The 16,674-nt window shown below is 42.9% G+C and overlaps 1 protein-coding gene across 1 annotated transcript in view; it reads right to left on the bottom strand.

The window, feature by feature from the left end:
• LOC112612470 (zinc finger protein 480-like) overlaps positions 1-16,674 on the bottom strand; it is a 68,277-nt gene that overhangs the window by 2,493 nt on the left and 49,110 nt on the right. The window lies entirely within an intron of this gene.

The raw sequence follows: 16,674 nt of genomic DNA, 5'->3' as shown, positions 1-16,674 counted from the left end.
GGAAAGAGAATTATGGCTAAAAAATAAATAAAGCCAAACCTAGAAAAAGACAGGCAGCTCTCTAAATTACTAGACAAATATTTATTTAGCCGCTTCAGCCTCCCAAAGTGCTAGGATTACCGGCATGAGCCACCGCACTCAGCCTCAGCAAGTTTTTTCTGTGTTCTTTTAGAGACAAGCTCATGATATTGCCTAGACTTCTTGGCTCAAGTGATCCTCCTGCCTTGGCCTCCCAAAATGATGGGATTACAGGCACAAGGCACTGCACCTGGCCCTTGACAAATATTTAAAGCAACTGCCTTAAGATTCTTAATAAGCTAAAAGTTATCAGAGAGAGATAAACAACTAAATGAAATCAGAAAAATAATACATGAGAAGAAGGAGGATATTAAAGGAGGAAACATAAAAAACATTCTGGAGCTGAAATACAATAAAGTAAAAATTCATTAGGTGCTTAACAACAGATGGATAGAGCACAGAAAAGAATGAGCAAACTTAAAGATCGGTTATTCAAAAGTATCAGTTCCACCAGGCACAGTGGCTCATGCTTGTAATCCCAGCACTTTGGGAGGCCAAGGCAGTCAGATCACAAGGTCAGGAGTTCGAGACCAGGCTGATCAACACGGTGAAACCCCGTCTCTACTAAAAATACAAAAAGTAGACAGGTGTGGGGGCACGTGCCTGTAATCCCAGCTACTCAAGAGGCTGTAGCAGGAGAATCGCTTGAACCCAGGAGGCAGAGGTTGCAGTTAGGCAAGATTGTGCCATTGCAAGAGTGACAGTCTGTCCCCCCCCGCAAAAAAAATATATATATAAATATATACACACACACATATATATATACACACACACACATATATAATCAGCTCCAAATACCAAAAACAAAAAACAATGAAGAAAAGCAAATAAATGCTAACAGGTTTTTTGGATGCTCTCAAGCACAACAATATACAAATTATTAGAGGTTTATAAGGAGAAGACAGAGGATCAGAAATTGCAATTGAAGAAATAATGTCCAAATAATTGTCCAAATCCCAATTCTGAAGAAAGACCTGAATATACAATTCAAAAACCTTGACCATTCAAATTAAAATTAACCCAAGGACGTTCACGCAGAGATAAATTATAAACAAATTATCAAACATCAAAGACAGAGGAAGAATTTTGACAGCAGCAACAAAAAAGATATTTGCCATTTAGAGGAAAATGTGTAAGACTATGTACTTTTTTTCAGCAGAAACTTTGCATGCCAGAAGACAGTGAGATAACATACTGAAAGTGCTTAAAATCAACCAAGAATACTATATGGAGCAAAAGTAAGCTGCAAAAATAAAGGAGAAATTTAGACTTTCCTCGATAAAGAAGAGTTAAGGAAGTTCATTAGTACCCTAGACCTGTCCAACAAGAAATGCTACAGAAAGACCTTCAAAATGAAATAAAAGGATTCCAGACAGTACCGGTAAACCAAATGAGAGGATAAAATTCTCTATTAAAAGTAAAAAATGACCCAGGCGCGGTGGCTCACACCTGAAATCCTAGCAGTCTGGGAGGCCGAGGCAGGCAGATTGCTTGAGGTCAGCAGTTTGAGACCAGACTGCCTAACATGGTGAAACCCCATCCCTACTGAAAATACAAAAATTAGCCAAGCATGGTGGCGCACGCCTGTAATCCCAGCTACTTGGGAGGCTGAGGCAGGAGAATCACTGGAACCCAGGAGGTGGAGGTCGCAGTGAGCCGAGATCACACTGCTGCACTCCAGCATGGGCAACAGAGTGATAATCCATACCCTCATGAAAAAAAAAAAAAGCAAGAACAGAGAAGTCAGAAACAAACCTCAAATACTTGGTCGAATGATGTTCAATCAAAATGCCAAGATCATGTAATAAGGAAAGGACAGTCATTTCATCATAAATAGTGCTGAAGAAAAAGGATGCCCATATGCAAAGGAATGAGGCTGAACCCTTACTTTACACCCTGTGCAAAAATTAACTTAAAGTCTATTCATGACCTAAAATGATAAAACTCCTAGAAAAAACCATAGGTAAAAAGCTTCATGAGATTGGATTCAATGTTTCCCCAGATATAACACTGACAGTATGGGAAAGAAGGTAAAAATACACACGATGCACTATGACAAAATTGACAACTATTGTGGATAGAAGAAAACAATTACCAAAATGTAAAGAAAACCTACCATATGTGAGAAAATATTTGCATAATATATCCGTAATAAAAACTTAATATCTAAAATATATATAGGCCGGATGTGGTGGCTCATGTCTATAATCCCAGCACTTTGAGAGGCGGCTGCAGGTGGATCACCTGACGTCAGGAGTTCAAGACCAGCCTGGCCAACACAGTGAAACCCCATCTGTATTAAAGATACAAAAATTTAGCCGGGCACGGTGGTGTGCATCTGTAATCCCAACTACTTGGGAAGCTGAGGTGGGAGAATTGCTTGAACCTGGGAGGCACAGGTACCAGTGAGCCGAGATCACGCCACTGCATCCAGACTCGGTGACAGAGCAAGACTCCATCTTAAATAAATAAATAAATAAAATAAAAAAATAAAAAAATATAAATAACTCTTACAAAGCAAAACAAATAACCCAATTAAGAAATGTAGAAAGAAGGCCGGGCGCGGTGGCTCAACCCTGTAATCCCAGCACTTTGGGAGGCCGAGGCGGGTGGATCACGAGGTCAGGAGATCGAGACCATCCTGGCTAACATGGTGAAACCCCGTCTCTACTAAAAACACAAAAAACTAGCCGGGCATGGTGGCGGGCGCCTGTAGTCCCAGCTACTCGGAGGCTGAGGCAGGAGAATGGCGTAAACCCGGGAGGCGGAGCTTGCAGTGAGCCGAGATCGCGCCACTGCACTCCAGCCTGGGTGACACAGCGAGACTCCGTCTCAAAAAAAAAAAAAAAAAAAAGAAATGTAGAAAGAAATACACATTTTTCCAAAGGTGATATATGACCATATGAGAAAATGCAAAATATCACAAATCATTAGAGAAATGCAAATAGAAAACATAGAATATTTTTCCTCACACACATACAGAATATCACCTCATACCCATATAGAATATTTATTGTCAAGAAAGGAAAAAAAAATGAAACACCAGAAAATCACAAGTATTGTCGAAAATATGGCGAAATAGGAGAATTTTGTGCTCCTGTTAGTGGAAATGTGAAATGGTGCGGTCACTTTGGAAATAAGTATGATATTTTCTGAAAGAATCTAAAATCAAATGATTAGTATACGTAACAACTCCACATCTGGGTATACAGATTAAAAACTAAAAAGTCGGGCACAATGGTTCATGCCTGTAATGTTACTACTTTCGGAGGCCGAGGCAGGTGGATCACCTGAGGTGGGGAGTTTGAGACCAGCCTAGCCAACATGGTGAAACCCTGTCTCTACTAATAATACAAAAATTAGCTGGGTGTGGTGGTGCACACCCGTAATCCCAGCCTCTCAGGAGGCTGAGGCAAGAGAATTGCTTGAACCTAGGAGGTGGAGGTTGCAGTGAGCCGAGATTGCGCCATTGCACTCCAGCCTGGGCAACAAGAGCGAAACTCCATCTCAAACAAACAAACAAACACACACACAAATGAAAAATAAAATAAAAATAAAGACAGCATCTTGAAGAGATACTTAAAAATCCATGTTCAAGGCCAGGCACGATGGCTCATGCCTATAATCCCAGCACTTTGGGAGGCCGAGGTAGGTGGATCAGGAGTTTGAGACCAGCCTGGCCAATATGGTGAAACCCTGTCTCTACAAAAAATACAAAAATTAGCTAGGCATGGTGGTGGGCACCTGTAGTCTCAGCTGTTTGGGAGGCTGAGGCAGGAGAATCACTTGAACCCCGGGGGCAGAGGTTGCAATGAGCCAAGATCACACCACTGCACTCCAGCCTGGGCGAGACAGCGAGACTCCGTCTCAAAAAACAACGACAACAACAACAAAAACCCATGTTCATAGCAGCATTATTAAAAATAATAAAGAGGTAGGCGCAATGCAGGTGTCCACCAATGGATGAATAGTTAAACTGTGGTATAGACAAATAGAAAAACATTCTTCAGTCCTGAAAGAGTATACAAATTTCTTGATGTGCTACAAAATAGATGAACCTGAAAGACACTACACTAAGTGAGATAAGCCAGTCATAAAAAGACAAATACTGTATGATTCCATTTGGAGTATCTAAAATACTGAAATTCATACAAACAGAACAGAAAGGGAGAGGGGAGAGAGTGAAATTGTAGGAGGAATGAGTTAAATGTTACTGGTAATCAATTAAATCTAAATTCAAAATAAAAAAAATAAGACTAGGCATCGTGGCTCACGCCCATAATCAGAGTACTTACGGAGGCTGAGAAAGGGGGATTGCTTGAGCCCAGGGGTTCAAAATCAACATAGGCAACATAGCAAGACCTCTGTATCTGAAAAACAAAAATAAGCTGGGCACGATAGCTCATGCCTGTAATCCCAGCACTTTGGGAGGCTGAAGCGGGCGGATCACTTAAGGTCAGGAGTTCGAGACCAGTCTGGACAACATGGTGAAACCCCGTCTCTACTAAAAATACAAACAAAAATTAGCTGGGCCTGGTGGCAGGTGCCTGTAATCACAGACACCTGGAAGGCTGAGGCAGCAGAAACCTTGAAGCTGGGAGGCGGACGTTGCAGTGAGCTGAGATAGCGACACTGCACTCCAGCCTGGGAAACAGAGCAAAATTCCGGAAGGAAAGAAGGAAGGAAGGGAGGGAGCGAGGGAGGGAGCGAGGGAGGGAGGAAGGAAGGAAGGAAAAGGTCTCCAGTCAAATAAACAAAATATATATATATTTATTTATTTGAAACCGAGTCTTGCTCCATCTCTCAGGTTCTGTTTCACAACAGAGTGAAACTCCGTCTCAAAAAAAAAAAAGCAAACACAAAAATAAAAACAAAAAACCAAAATTAGACAAAAGAAAACAAAACAAAAAGCCCAAACAACAGCATGGCTTCCACTCTGCCCATCTGAGCTCTTACCTGTGTTCCCACCTTTGATGTGCTCCTTCCCATCTGAATTTTTTGCTATTTTCACTTCACTCTCACCAGACCAGGGCTCCCTCCTTTGCTCCAACATAGAGTTAATATTCAGGTCAGGAAGAGAGATTCCTGTTTGTAAAAAAAGAATCAAAATGTGCTGTGGCATCTCCAAAATCCAAGCCCTATGTGTAGGAAGGACAGAGGATATCACAAATGAATCAAGAATAACGTTTCACAAATTCATCCACAGACTGCCTCCTTCTGAATGCTTAGGAAATATTATAACAAGTAGACATCAAGCCCCTTCCCAGTAACTACTGAGTATAAAGCACAGAAGTAGAGGCCGGGCGCAGAGGCTCACGCCTGTAATCGCAGCACTTTGGGAGGCTGAGGCGGGCAGATCACCTGAAGTTGGGAGTTCAAGACCAGCCTGACCAACATGGAGAAACTCCGTCTCTACTAAAAATACAAAAAAACCCCAAAAATTAGCCGAGTGTGGTGGCGCATGCCTGTAATCCCAGCTACTCGGGCAGCTGAGGCAGGAGAATCGCTTGAACCCAGGAGGCGGAGGTTGCGGTGACCTGAGATCGCGCCATTGCACTCCAGCCTCCAAGAGTGAAACACTCCATCTCAAAAAAACAAAACATAAAAAAAAGCACAGGAGTAGAAAACAGGGAAGTGGGTATCTGAAGTTTGCCATAAGGTTTTATGCAGCTGGGTGCAGGGGCTCATGCCTGTAATCCCAGCACTTCGGGAGGCTGATGCAGGTGGATTGCTTAAGCCCAGGAGTTTGAGACCAGCCTGGCCAGCACTGTAAAAATGAAAAATACAAAAATTAGCCGGGTGTGGTGGCAGGTGCCTATAATCCTAGTTACTAGGGAGGCTAAGGCGAATTGCTTAAGCCTGGGAGGTGGAGGCTGCAGTGAGTCAAGATCGTTATCAGTGCCCTCCAGCCTGGGTGACAGCAAGACTCAATCTCAAAAACCAACAAAAAAGGTTTTATGCATAGCTCAGCCCTGGTACCACCCAATGATGTATAATGAAGGGGACAGAACCTCTGAAGAAAATTGACATTTCAACTCCAGAAAACACTATGGAGCTTTTCATTTCTGAGTCAACAAGATTTTTAGATTTTTTTTTTTCTTTTTTTTTTTTTTTTTATGAGACAGAGTTTCACTCTTGTTGCCCAGGCTGAAGTGCAATGGCGTGATCTTGGCTCACTGCGACCTCTGCCTCCCGGGTTCGAGCGATTCTCCTGCCTCAGCCTCCCAAGTAGCTGGGATTACAGGCGCCCACCATCATGCCCGGCTAATTTTTGTATTTTTAGTAGAGACAGGGTTTCACCATGTTGGCCAGGGTGGTCCTGAACTTCTGACCTCAGGTGATCCTCCTGCCTTGGCCTCCCAAAGTGCTGGGATTACAGGTGTGAGCCATTGGTCCCAGCCCGAGTCAATAAGGTTTTTTTTGTTTTGTTTTGTTTTTTTGTGGGGGACGGAGTTTCGCTCTTGTTGCCCAGGCTGGCTATGACGTGATCTCAGCTCACTGCAACCTCTGCCTCCCAGGTTCAAGTGATTCTCCTGCTTAATGTCAGTCCAACAATGCAGGGGCTCCCAGGAGGCACACAAGGGAAAATGCTGAAATAACCAACGGCAGATCCCGGCTTCTGCAGGGGCACGATCCTCACCCAGGGATACCAGGTTCCTGTAGTTCTCCAACATCACGTCCTTGTATAAAGCCCTCTGTGCAGGGTCCAGGCATTTCCACTCCGCCTGAGAAAATTCTATGGCCACATCCCTGAATGTCAAGTGTCCCTAAAATGAAAAACATATTTCACCAACAGGATATGTAAAGGGTATTTATCTTAACTCAAAAAGAGAAGGGAGTTATAAAGATTAACTCGATTGAAGAGAATGTTCTGACGAATCTACATTAAGGTATTTGTGATGTAGTTATGTGTCTGTAAATGTGGTTTTTTTCTTTTTGAGACAGAGTCTTGCTCTGTCGCCCAGGCTGGAGTGCAGTGGTGCGATCTCAGCTCACTGCAACCTCCACTTCCTGGGTTCAATCAACTCTTGTGCCTCAGTCTCCCAAGTAGCTGGGACTACAGGTGCACACGATCACACCGGCTAATTTTTGTATTTTCAGAAGAGACAGAATTTTACCATGTTGGCCAGGCTGGTCTTGAACTCCTGATCTCAAGTGGTCCACACATCTCAGCCTCCCTAAGTGCTGGGATTACAGGTGTGAGCCACCATCCCAGCCTGTGAGTTGTGTTTTATTATACTTTTCCAAAATAAGTTATATTTTAAAAATCAATATAGATTTTTCATTTTGTGGACATATAAGAAATACAAATAAGCCGGGCGTGGTGGCTCAAGCCTGTAATCCCAGCACTTTGGGAGGCCGAGACGGGCGGATCACAAGGTCAGGAGATCGAGACCACCCTGGCTAACACGGTGAAACCCCGTCTCTACTAAAAAATACAAAAAACTAGCCGGGCGAGGTGGCGGGCACCTGTGGTCCCAGCTACTCCGGAGGCTGAGGCAGGAGAATGGCGTAAACCCGGGAGGCGGAGCTTGCAGTGAGCTGAGATCCGGCCACTGCACTCCAGCCTGGGCGACAGAGCCAGACTCAGTCTCAAAAAAAAATAAAATAGGCCGGGCGCGGTGGCTCAAGCCTGTAATCCCAGCACTTTGGGAGGCCGAGGCGGGTGGATCACGAGGTCAGGAGATCGAGACTATCCTGGCTAACATGGTGAAACCCCATCTCTACTAAAAATACAAAAAACTAGCCGGGCGTGGTGGCGGGCGCCTGTAGTCTCAGCTACTTGGGAGGCTGAGGCGGGAGAATGGCGTGAACCCGGGAGGCGGAGCTTGCAGTGAGCCGAGATCACGCCACTGCACTCCAGCCTGGGAGCACAGCGAGACTCCGTCTCAAAAAAAAAAAATAAATAAATAAAAAATAATAATAATAATAAAATAAAATAAAATAAAAAATTAACCCAAGGTAATCTCTATAGAAGAATTAGATATTATTTTTGACACTCCAAGTGATATTCAGTATCTGAATACCTACCAATAACACCACTACTACTATACAAGTGGTGTCTTCGGAGAGGACAATGTCCACAGTGGCTTCAAAAAAAAAAAAAAGAATTATAAGCATGGTGGCTCACGCTTGTAATCCCAGTACTTTGGGAGGCCACGGCAGCAGATCACCTGAGGTCAGGAGTTCGAGACCATCCTGGCCAATGTGGTGAAACCACGTCTCTACTAAAAATACAAAAATCAGCTGGGTGTACTGGTGGGTGCCTGTAACCCCAGTTACTCAGGAGGCTGAGGCAAGAGAATCGCTTGAACCCAAGAGGCGGAAGTTGCAATGAGCCAACATCACACCACTTGCACTCCAGCCTAAGCTACAGAGTGAGACTCTGTCTCAAAACAAAAAAAAAAAGAAGTATAAAACTGTGATGATAACAATAGCAATGACTGAAACTTTTGAACACTTCCTATGAGACAGGTGCTACTCTAAATGCTTTACATGTACGAACTGCTATAACAACAAAAGCCCAGGAAAGAAACACCTGTCCCTGTCTTACCGAGAAGACAACTGTGTCACAGATACTCTAAGAAACTCGCCCCAGGTGTAAGGACTAAAAACAGCAGAGTAAGCACTGCATCCCAGGTGTCCGGGCATTAGAACCAAACCAAAGGAATCAAACAATGAACAGATCAGCATCAAAAGTAAACTGACAATTACCTAAGAAAAAAGTTAAAACAAGTTCAGGGATAAAATCATGGACCTTCATAAAAAGTCATTATATATGAGTACACACATGTATCCCGTAATATGCTACTATTCACAGCCATCAACTCATTAACATGATGGTGTAGGACAATTTCTGAGGTCATGGAAAATATTTCAGATGTAATTTCAACTGTTAAAAAAATAAAATATGTAAAAATGATGATGTGTCTTTAATAAAACCATAGGCTTGCTCATCTGTGCAGTCATGGACACATGTCACATGTACACACATAAATATGTACACTTAGACCCATATACACTAGCACATGTATACACTTATACACATCAACTGAAATAGGAGTTATCTGGCAATAACCTATTTTTTAGATGACATTTGTCATCACTTTTGTTTTTTAATTCTTAGAGACAGGGTCTCATTATGTTGTCCAGGCTGCATGGTGGTGGCTTCTTCACAGTGTACTACAGCCTTGAACTCCTGGGCTCAAATATTTCTCCCTCCTCAGCCTCCCAAGTGTCTGGAACTAAAGATTTGTACCACTGCACCCACCTGTCATTGTTATTTTTGCTATGTACATTTCAGCATGTTTGCAACAAAAATGTAAAAGTTGTACTCAATTTAGTTTATAAACATGGTTGTATATTAAGCCATTAAAAAATTATAGACGATAAAAAAACGCAGAAAGTTGAACTCCAATCTCTATTAAATACCCAGATTCAAAAATATAAATGCAGGCTGGGCATGGTAGCTCTACCTGTAATCCCAGGACTTTGGGAGGCCAAGGTGGGAGGCCTGCTTGAGGACAGGGGTTTGAGAACAGCCTGGGCAACATAGAAAGATCCCATCTCTATTTATATAAAAAATATGATTACATATAATACTTTAAAAAATTGAGATGGGGTTTCAGTACGTTGCCTAGGGTGGTCTCAAACTCCTGCGTTCAAGGGATCCTCCTGCCTCAGCTTCCCAAGAAGCTGGGATTCTACACACATGTGATTGACCCCAACTTACATAAATATAATAATTATGTCCATAAAATTTACGTGTTTAGGTATTTACAAAAGCCCAATGGGGCTTATCAATATATTCCATTAATAAAATAAAACATTAATGCATGATAGAAAATTTATTATTATATAATAATTTAACAAAGTAAGTCAAAATATCTCAGCAGTATACATCTTAAGAAATTACTAGATAATTAAAAACAAGGCCAAAAATAAAATTCGAAAACAAAAACAACAATATCATTAAGCAAGAACATCTCATGAAACATGATAATCAGCAGTAAACATTGCAGACATGGCCGGGCGCGGTGGCTCAACCCTGTAATCCCAGCACTTTGGGAGGCCGAGGCGGGTGGATCACGAGGTCAGGAGATCGAGACCATCCTGGCTAACATGGTGAAACCCCGTCTCTACTAAAAAAATACAAAAAACTAGCCGGGCGTGGTGGCGGGCGCCTGTAGTCCCAGCTACTCGGAGGCTGAGGCAGGAGAATGGCGTAAACCCGGGAGGCGGAGCTTGCAGTGAGCCGAGATCGCGCCACTGCACTCCAGCCTGGGTGACACAGTGAGACTCCGTCTCAAAAAAAAAAAAAAAAAAAAAAAAAAAACATTGCAGACATTTGCTCAACTTTAAGGCAGGGAAAAGGGGGCTGGTCTGTGCTACAGCCAATCACCACTGCACAGGATGCCTGAGCAGGGACCAGAAGGAGAGGTTAAAAAAAAAAAAAAATTAGTGGGGGTTGGGGGCAGGAAAAAGCTGGATTTAAAAATATATATAATTAATAAAATTATTGTAAACAAGACAAAGAATGTCATTTTAGCAAATTAACTAATAAGAATATATTAGCCTGGTGCAGTGGCTCACGCCTGTAACCCCAGCATTTTGGGAGGCCGACACAGGTGGATCACTTGAGGTCAGGAGTTCGAGACCAGCCTGGCCAACATAGTGAAACCCCATCTCTACTAAAAATATAAACAATTAGCTGGGCGCGGTGGTGGGCACCTGTAATCTCAGTTACTTGTGAGGCTGAGGCATGAGAATTGCTTGAACCCAGAAGTCAAAAGTTGCAGTGAGCTGATATCTTGCCAAGGCACTCCAGTCTGGGTGACACAGCAAGACTCTGTCTCAAAAAGAAAGAAGGAAAAAAGAATTAAAAGAAAATAAATTTTAAAAAAGAAAAAATATATTGAAAAAAGTTTCCTTCTTTAGCAGCAATATTTATACAATGACACATACAGTAAAGATACATCTGACATCTCCCTTAGGAAATATACATGGCCCCTAACTAGAACACATTCCAGACCTGTGTAAGAAACCTGCAACTCTACTAAAAGAGTAATGTCAGCAAGACAGAGGAACAGGAAGCCCTGGACCATTTTTAATCCATGTAGACACAACTTAAACAAGAATATGTGGGCCAATTGCCTTTGTGAGAAATCCAGAAGACACTCAGGAGGCTGCACCCAGAGGTGCACCAGTACCAAGTCAACCTACTGGGAGCTGATTGTGAAAATATGTGACACACGCTCACCAGAACCCCTGCCCAGGCATGACATGCCATCATCCAGAGGATACCACGAACTCTAGATTTCTCCTGAGAGAGGAAAACAATGGGAATGTCTTTCCAACCTTCTGACTTTTCAGGGGACTGAGTAAGCTTTGAAGTAACAGGGCCCCAGGTCAGGAAGCCACTGAGAACAAAGGCAGCAGCATAAACCAGAGCCAGCAGTAATGCAGGCAGACACTAGGTGGCGGTGCAGACCCCAGCTTCCTATTGCCCCACACAGGCTGCAGAGCAGGTGCAGAAAGGGGAACTCCTGAGCAGAACCTGGTCATCCCCTTCAGTGAGGAGGTAACAAGCAAAGCCCAGAGAGGACGCATCCCAGATAAGGCGCGGGACCTCCAGAGTCTCCAGCTGGGCTGTCCAGAGTGCATCCTCTCTGAACCAAGTCAGACACTAAAAACAGAGGTGACTGATTTTTAATTCAGACAATGTTCACATGAGGGTGTAAAGGAGCAAATTTTCACAACTTACAGAATAAAGTATCATAAAACAATCACCGAGAATTTTATGTAAAACACCATAATGTTGTATAAATATAATTCTACAGGACTTGCTCTCACTCCTGACAGAGCTGACAGCAGTGGGTCCCCAGTGAGACTGAGGGAGGGTTGAAGACTCCCTCCCATAACAACTATTTACATGTCACTTAGACATTTAGGACAGGGAATGCTTTGTATTTGATGGCCTAACCTGTACATTTGGAGTTTTCCTGTAAGACAAATTTATATATAACTTGATGTTGAAAAAAATGATAATAATTGGTGGACAAGAATATTATTTCCTCCTCTCTAATTACAAAAAAAAAAAAAAAAAAAAAATCTGCTCCAATCTCTGAGCAAAATTACCATATTCTTTGCCTAACATAGCTGGTGCAGGAGACCCCCTGAAGGAAAATCAGTATCTGGGAGAGGTACATGCTGAGGATGATGAGAGAACGTCCTCCCTGAACCAAGCTAGACGTAAAAAACTGGGAAAGGCATTTAGCTTCAAATGTAGTAAAAATCAGGCAGGAAGGCTGGGCATGGTGGCTCACACCTATAATCCCAGCACTTTGGGAAGGTGAGGCAGGTGGATCAACTGAGGTCGGGAGTTCAGGACCAGCCTGGCCAATATGTTGAAACCCCATTTCTACTAAAAATACAAAAATTAGCCAGGTGTGGTGGTGGGCACCTGGCATCCCAGCTACTCGGGACACTGAGGCACAAGAATTACTTGAACCAGGGAGACAGAAGTTGTAGTGAGCTGAGATCGCACCACTGCATTCCAGCCTGGATGACAGAGACTCAGTCTCAAAAAACAAAACAAAACAAAAAAAATCAGGCAGAAAAGGTTTCTCCTTCCTGTACTCTTTTCCTACAATTTACTAGGTGCTTGTGCACAATAATACATGACTTCTATGCGCAGTTTCTGGTCTACAGAGAGGTGATGGTGCACTCAGATGTGGCCCCTGAACAATCCCTACTGTCCAACAGCTCTAATGCCACGGGGCCCACACCCCATCTCCATCCATGTTAGGGAATAAGCCCTTCCCAGAACCATGCCCGGTGGAGCCTCATCCCCAGTTCATGTCACTGGGTAATGGGAGATGGAATCTAAGTGAGATAAGAGAGACTGAGGTGCTGACAATAGGCCCTAAGCTTGTCATAAACAGGCTTTAAAGAAACTGGCCATAAACAGGATTTCTGCAGCAATGAAACATGCTCGTGATGGCTATGACACACACTGCTACAAGTTGTTGGTTTACTGGAGCAAGGCAAGGAATACCTGGCCTGCCCGGAGTGGAAAACTGCTCAAACGACAAACAATAGCATGAGTGGCCTGTGCCTTAACAACATGTTTTTACTGCAGATAATTAGCCAGAGCCCGTTTCTCTACTCCTCGCTAAGAATGTTTTGTTTCCCATAAGGAATGCTTTTAGTTACCCTAGAATCTATAGAAACAATGCTTATCAATGGCTAGCTGTCAATAAATATGTGGGTCAAACTCTGTTCACAGCTCTCAGCTCTGAAGGCTGTTGGCCCCGATTCTACTTTATACTCTATTCTTATGTCTATGTCTTTAATTCCTCTAGTTCCACTAGGTTAGGGTCCCCACGACCGAGCTGGTCCCTGCAAGTGGCGCCCAATGTGGGACTCGAACCCAAATCAAAGGGTCGCCAGAGCTGGAGAACGTGGAACTATGCTGGAGGACACCCGAGTACTCTTAAGCAATCCCCATGGTAAAAGAGGAGCTCAGAAGCATCAGGGTAACAATGGGAAAAGGGTCAAGCAGACATGAGGCTTATTTGAGCCTGCTTTGGCAGCTCCTAAGAAAAGGAGGAATAAAGGTTAGCACTAGCTGACTCATGCAGGTTTTTAGGTGTGGTAAAGAAATATTGCCCCTGGTTTCCGGACCGAGGAACTATGAATGTAGAGGTCTGGGAAAAGGTAGGCAGCACACCAAAGAAGGCATATAACGATGGTACTGAGGATATTCCTATAACTGTCTGGTCAGTGTGGGCTCTGGTTCATTCCACCTTGGAGCCTTTCCACACAGATGATGAGGAGGAGGAATCAGAGGAAGAAGGAGCATGTAACGAAGTAACAGAAGAAGTGACAGAGCAGGTTTCCTTGCCAGCTAAAGCAGCAAAGGAGGGAGAGGTTTGTCCGTACCCGTCTACATCCCCTCATCATTTTGAAGAAAAAGAGTGGCCTGACCCTCCAGATCTTTCTTTTTTTTTTTTTTTTTTTTTGAGACGGAGTCTGGCTCTGTCGCCCAGGCTGGAGTGCAGTGGCTGGATCTCAGCTCACTGCAAGCTCCGCCTCCCGGGTTCACGCCATTCTCCTGCCTCAGCCTCCCGAGTAGCTGGGACTACAGGCGCCCGCCACCGCGCCCGGCTAGTTTTTTTTTGTATTTTTTAGTAGAGACGGGGTTTCACCGTGTTAGCCAGGATGGTCTCGATCTCCTGACCTCGTGATCCGCCCGTCTCGGCCTCCCAAAGTGCTGGGATTACAGGCTTGAGCCACCGCGCCCGGCCAGATCTTTCTTTTCCAGAGGACACTGGGTGAAAAGTAGTTGCCCCAGTGACTGTTCAAGGAGCACCTCAAGGGACTGCTCTCGGTTCTATTCAGGCAGGAATCCAGGAAGCTAGACGAGAGGGTGATATGGATGCTTGGCAGTTCCCTGTTAGAATACACCCACCTGATCAACAGGGGAATATTATGGCTACATTTGAGCCTCTTCCTTTTAAAATACTTAAACAATTTAAACAAGCTATTAATCAATATGCACCAGGTTCTCCTTTTGTAATGGGATTGTTAAAGAATGTTGCTGTCTCCATTCAAATGATTCGTACTGATTGGGATGCACTTACTTGAGCTTGTCTAACTCCTGCTCAGTTCTTACAATTTAAAACTTGGTGGGCAGATGAGGCTTATGCAGGATGATGCCATAGAGCAGCTTAGAGGACTGTGCATTAGAGCTTGGGAAAAAAATCACCTCAGGCGGGAACAATACCCCTCAAGTGCTGTAAAGCAGGGACTGAAAGAACTGTATACAGATTTTATAACTAAATTACAGGAGTCTCTTAAAAAGGTGATCGCAGATTCAGCTGCTGAGGACATAGTATTGCAGTTATTAGCTTTCGACAATGCCAATCCTGAGTGCCAAGTCACTCTGCGACTTATTAGGGGAAAAGCACATTTGGTTGACTATATTAAACCTTGTGATGGTATCGGAGGTAATCTGCATAAGGCTACTCTGCTAGCCCAGGCAATGGCAGGAATGAAAGTGGGTAAAGGAAATACTCCATTTCCTGGAGCTTGTTTTAATGTGGGAAACATGGTCATACTAAAAAAGACTGTAGAAAAAATCACCAAGTCAGGCCACCAGTTTGGGGGGAAAAAGATAACTGCTAAGCCTGGAATATGTCCAAAATGCAAAAAAGGAAAACAATGGGACGATATTCTTTGTGCTGCCCCCACTCAGGAAATATTACTCCAATGTTACAATCACTTACAAAATTTGATTTCTCGTGCCAGTTTGATTATAGCTCCTGACGAAATTCAGGACAAGTACTCCTTACTCCGACTTGGGGAGTAAATGACACTATGATAGTAAATGACACTACTTAGTGAATGACACTACAGTACTGCCACAGAAAGTAATTATATGTAAGGATCAATTGAAAGCACTGAATGACTTTCAAAAATTACTAGGGGACATTAATTAGATACGACCTGCTCTAGGCATTCCTACCTATGCAATGAGTAATCTATTTTCTATCCTTAAAGGAGATCCTAGTCTCACTAGCCCTTGGCAATTAACAAAGGAGGCTGAGGCAGAGTTACAACTGATTGAAAAACAAGTATATAAAGCTCAAATAAATAGAGTAGATCCAGAAAAGACTTTAGACTTACTGATTTTTCCAACTCAGCATTCACCTACTGGTGTTATTGTCCAAGAGCAGGACTTGGTAGAATGGCTCTTTCTTCCCTATACTAATTCACGGACGCTAAGTCCTTATTTGGATCAAATTGCTACTCTGATAGGCAATAGGAGAACTTGAATTGCTAAATTGCATGGAATTGCGAAATTGCATGGATATGACCCTCTTACGAAGGCACAAATACACCAAGCCTTTATAAATAATCTTACTTCGCAAACCCAGTTAGCTGATTTCGTGGGTGTTCTTAATAATCACTTTCCAAAAACAAAATTATTTCAATTTTTAAAATTAACTAGATTCTCCCTAGAATAACTAAATTTAAACAAATTAAAAGTGCTGAAAATGTTTTTACAGATGGGTCTAGTAATAGTAAAGCTTTTTATTCTGGATCAAAAACTAAAGTTTTCCAGACGCCCTATACTTCAGCTCAAAAAGTAGAGCTTGTAGCTGTAATTAAGCTACTGACTGCTTTTAAGCTGCCTGTCAATGTAATTTCTAATTCTTCATATGTAGTCCATTCCACACAATTAATTAAAAATGCTCAGTTACGATTTCATACAGATTAACAACTAATGACTTTATTTACCCAATTACAAACCAGTTAGGAATAGAATGCACCCTTTTACATTACTCATATTGGAACTCACACACACTTTATAGGACTTTTAACTGTAGGGAATCAAATGGTTGATCGCCTAGTTGCTACTGCAGTATCTAATTCTAGACACTTTCACAATTTAACCCATGTTAATGTCTCTGGTCTCAAATGCAGATACAGCATTACCTGGGAAGAAGCTAAAGCTATTATCCAGCAATGCCCAACTTGCCAAATGGTGCATTCCTCATCTTTTTTTTTTTTTTTTTTTTTTTTTTTGGT

This window comes from Theropithecus gelada, chromosome 19, assembly GCF_003255815.1.
Source record: "Theropithecus gelada isolate Dixy chromosome 19, Tgel_1.0, whole genome shotgun sequence".
Taxonomy (NCBI): Eukaryota; Metazoa; Chordata; class Mammalia; order Primates; family Cercopithecidae; genus Theropithecus; species Theropithecus gelada.
This window is presented reverse-complemented; position numbering and strand designations above follow the sequence as displayed.